The sequence below is a fragment of the Spodoptera frugiperda genome, chromosome 19 (assembly GCF_023101765.2).
Source record: "Spodoptera frugiperda isolate SF20-4 chromosome 19, AGI-APGP_CSIRO_Sfru_2.0, whole genome shotgun sequence".
In the NCBI taxonomy this organism is placed as follows: Eukaryota; Metazoa; Arthropoda; class Insecta; order Lepidoptera; family Noctuidae; genus Spodoptera; species Spodoptera frugiperda.
In genome coordinates this window covers 1,554,050-1,558,689 of record NC_064230.1, presented here as the reverse complement: position 1 = coordinate 1,558,689, position 4,640 = coordinate 1,554,050, and the positions used below count along the sequence as shown (strand labels likewise).

Genomic DNA, 4,640 nt, shown 5'->3' with positions numbered 1-4,640 from the left:
CTTGTATTAATTAGCAATTATACATTCAAATTAATGAAAAACGACTCACTCAAATGTGTATGATTTCACCCATTCAGGTGGTGAGTAATTCATATTTATTTTTTATTGCAACAATTGCAAGCAAACGGGCTTCGACAGTACTTAACCATATCATGTCAAACCCGATAAATTTCTGTGGCTACTGATAATGTTCTTAAAGTGCTACGAGTGGCGATGTAATTTACTTTACATATAAGTCTAATTATATCACTTGTATTAATTGCTATTACTTGCTTTTTACGTATTCTAATTAATGAATAACAAATTAATGAAATGTGTATGATTTCATCGTTTCAGAGGGTGAGTAATTCACATTTATTTTGGATTACAACAATTATAAGCCAACAGTAACCATATCATGACTTTCCTTCGGTAAGACGTGTGTAGGTACAGACATAGTGCAGCGCTGTGTATCAGTCAAACCTGATAAAGTTCTGCGGCTACTGATAATGTTCTTAATGTGCTACGAGCGGCGATGTAATTTACTTTTTTATGGAATAAGCCAGTAAACCAGCAGATGGATCACCTGATGGTAAGCAATCGCCGTCGCCCATGGATATTGAAACATCAGAGGCTGAAACACCATAGGCGTCACAAGTGCGTTGCCGAATTTCGGGGATTAGGAATTTAAGAATTGTCGGGGAATCGGGAAATGGGATGGTTGGGAAGGGCTCTCTCTCACTTAAAACTTCACATATATTTCTAAATAAATCACTTATATACTAATTGCTATAACTTGTTTTTTATGTATTGAAATTAATAAAAACGACTTAATCAAATGTGTATAATTTCATCCTTTCAGAGGGTGAGTAATTCACGTTTGTTTTATATTTTAAAATAATTGTATAAAAAACGAGTTTGACAGTAACCATATCATGACTTTCCTTCGGTAAGACGTGTGTAGGTACAGACATAGTGCAGCGCTGTGTAACAGTCAAACCGGATAAAGTTCTGCGGCTACTATATAATGTTCTTAAAGTGCAACGAGTAGCGATGTAATTTACTTTACATATATTTTTACACATGTCATTTATATTAATTCCGAATGAATATATTTTTCTTCTAACAGCGGCTCCTCCAGCTGGTAAGACACAAGTATTATTAAATATATCACTAATATAATATTAATTACTATTATTTGATTTTTATGAATTCAAATTAAATTAAATAATTAATTAAAAACGACCCACTCAAATGTGTATATTTTCACCATTTCAGAGGGAGGTAATTCACGTTTATTTTAAATTACAATTCTAAACAAGCGCTCATAGGACGTGCGTAGGTACAGACATAGTGTAGTGACAGATGTCAGAAGTCGCACATAGACTATCCACGAGCAAATCAACGGATGACGTCATAAATATCCTGCATCGCACATATGAAGTTTACATGCGAATTAACACGGATAGAAAATCCCAACGAACAACAGTTGGGCAGAAAGCCCGCCAGGCCACCTCGCCTGGTCGGAGGATCCTCCTTTTCTTAGGGAACTTTACTCTCTGTTCCCTAACTTGTAACAGTCAAACCGGATAAAGTTCTGTGGCTACTGATAATGTTTATAAAGTGCTACAAGTGGCGAAGTAATTTACTTTGCATATTTTATTAAATATGCCACTAATAATTTATGTATTTAATTTAATAAAAACGACTCACTCAAATGTTTATGTTTTCACCCTTTCAGAGCGTGAGTAATTCAGATTTATTTTTTAATTAATTAAATAATAAATTAAATGTAATTTATATCATGACTTTCCTTCGGTAAGTCTTGGTACAGACATAGTGTAGCGCTGAATAACAGTCAAACCAGATAAAGTTCTGCAGTTCCTAATAATGTTCCTAATGTGCTACGAGTGGCGATGTAATCTATACTTCTAATAATATACTTAATATTATAAAGCTGAAGAGTTTGTTTGTTTGTTTGTTTGTTTGAACGCGCTAATCTCCGGAACTACTGGTCCGATTTGAATAATTCTTTTTGTGTTGAATAGTGCATTTATCGAGGAAGGCTATAGGCTATAAAACATCACGCTATGACCAACAGGAGCTAAGCAGAGCGGGTGAAACCGCGCGGAATTAGCTAGTTTACTTCATATAGATACATTTTTAAATTTGTCACTAATATTAATTCCGAATGAATATATTCTTCTTCTAACAGCGGCTCCTCCAGCTGGTAAGACACAAGTATTATTAAATATATCACTAATAATAATTGCTTTTTTATTCATTCAAATTAATGAAAAACGACTTACTCAAATGTGTATGATTTCATCATTTCAGAGGAAGGTAATTCACATTTATTTGTATTATGCCAATAATATAAAAAAATATTTTTTGTGCATTCAAATTAATGAAAACGACTCACTCAAATGTGTATGATTTCACTCTTTCAGAGGGTGAGTAATTCACATTTATTTGTAGTACTCATTCAAGTGTGTACGATTTCACCCATTCGGGTGGTGAGTAATTCACATTTATTTTGTATCACAACAATTGCAAGCAAACGGGCTTCGACAGTACTTAACTATATCATGACTTTCCTTCAGTAAGACTTGTGTAGGTACAGACATAGTGCAGCGCTGTGTAACAGTCAAACCCGATAAAGTTTTGCGGCTACTGATAATGTTCTTAAAGTGCAACAAGTGGCGATGTAATTTACTTTACATATATTTTTACACATGTCACTAACATTAATTCCGAATGAATATATTTTTCTCCCAATAGCCGCTCCTCCAGGTAAGATATAAATATTATTAAATATATTACTAATTTAATATTAATCTATATATTAATACGTGATGCAAAAACTTTGGACCCCTTTTTACGAAAATTGCGCGGACGTAGGAGCATAAAATTTGGTACACTTATAGTTTATGTGTAGGAGAAGTTGAGAACGCTAATATTTTTCAAAAATAATGCTTATAAAGTACATTAAATCAATAAATAAAACATTACACACACTACCATGCATAGTATCTGATCGTATTTGACAAAACGTCAAAATCGACAGACATTGCGATGATATTCTCACGTCTCATATGAATAGAGTTTTCCTGTTCATGATTCGCCGGAATATTTTAATTTTACAAAACTAATAACAATTCGTTAAATAAAAATTATCCTTGAACGTATGCTAAGTGGTATTGTTAAATTAAATCGTATATGATCGAATTTCGACCACAAGGCGACCACTAGTTACTATAATTTGCTTTTTATGAGCTTAAATTAATTAAAAACGACCCACTCAAAGTGAGTAAATCACATTTATTTTAAATTACAATTGAAGCGAGCGACAGTAACCATATCATGACTTTCCTTCGGTAAGACGTGTGTAGGTACAGACATAGTGCAGCGCTGTGTAACAGTCAAACCGGATAAAATTCTGCAGTTTCTAAAAATGTTCTTAATTTGCTACGAGTGGTGAAGTAATTTACTTTACACATATTATAATATATTGTTTATTTCTTTCTACAGGATAAACCTGCAGGTAAGACCCCAGTACCTCAATTCTGTGTTCCCGGGTAGGGCTTGAACTGCGGTCATTTATAGGGTGACTGGTAATTAGTGAACGATATTTAAACATGTGATTGTACTCATGATTACAAACAACTTTCCCGAAGAAACTTTTTTTGTATACTCATTAGTTTAATTCATGTGATAAAAATAAAACTACTTTTCCCACTAAGTATTGTATTTGTTCGCAGCGAGATGGAAGGATGTATGTCGTAAATGTTTAAGGTTTTGTGAGAAGATATATGGCTGATGAATTAGTTTTAAGTAATTAAAAATATTGTATTTCTTTTTTCTTTGTTGTAAATTTTCAACATTTTAACTGTATAATGTATTGGCTTAAGCTGTAAAATTATGCATGGTTTTCTAAATAAAATAAAATAAAACTGACTGCACGGTTGGTGCGGTGGCTGGGCAACCGGCTGCTACACAACGTGTAGCGGGTTCGATTCCTGCACGGAGCAACTCTTTGTGTGATCCACAAATTGTTGTTTCGGGTCTGTGTGTCATGTGTATGTAAACTTGTATGTTTGTAAACGCACCCACGACACAGGAGAAAATCCTAGTTTGAAGCAACGTTTTCTTTAAAAGAGAGCGAAAGAGAAAGATATGAGATTTGATTTGACAAAATAAAAAAATACGTGTCTAATATTTTTCATTACCTAACTGATGGACTAAATAGATTTTTAATTTTCATACCCCGTCATCATTCCTATTGTGTGATATTTATTTTTTATTTTTTAGTCAATCAAGATTTCCGGAGAGCGGAGTTTCTTCATATGAAGAGGGATCCGAGAAGCCTTATATATTATGTTTGTATATCTTCCGATGTAATAAATATAATATGTCATATAACTGAGTGTTTTTGTTACCATCTTTTCACCATTCTTGAGTGTGGGAGAGCCATGCTTCGGCACGAATGGGCTGGCTCGACCGGAGTGATACCACGGCCGAACAGAAAACCGACATGAAACAATGCTTGCGTTGTGTGAATTGAGTAAGGTTACCGGAGGCCAAGATATTTTCCCAATCATTCCAATCCTTGTAAACGACCAGACGAATCACCTTTAAATTCCTAAGCCCAAAAAGCCGCC

At 34.0% G+C, this 4,640-nt stretch overlaps 1 long non-coding RNA gene across 1 annotated transcript; it reads left to right on the top strand.

Annotated features, from left to right (window-relative positions):
• The first annotated feature begins 1,928 nt into the window (after positions 1-1,928).
• On the top strand, positions 1,929-4,394 carry LOC118281126 (uncharacterized). The gene is made up of 3 exons (XR_007706287.1): positions 1,929-2,772; positions 3,511-3,523; positions 4,291-4,394. It is a non-coding gene; the product is annotated as an uncharacterized LOC118281126 (long non-coding RNA).
• The last annotated feature ends 246 nt before the right edge of the window (positions 4,395-4,640 follow it).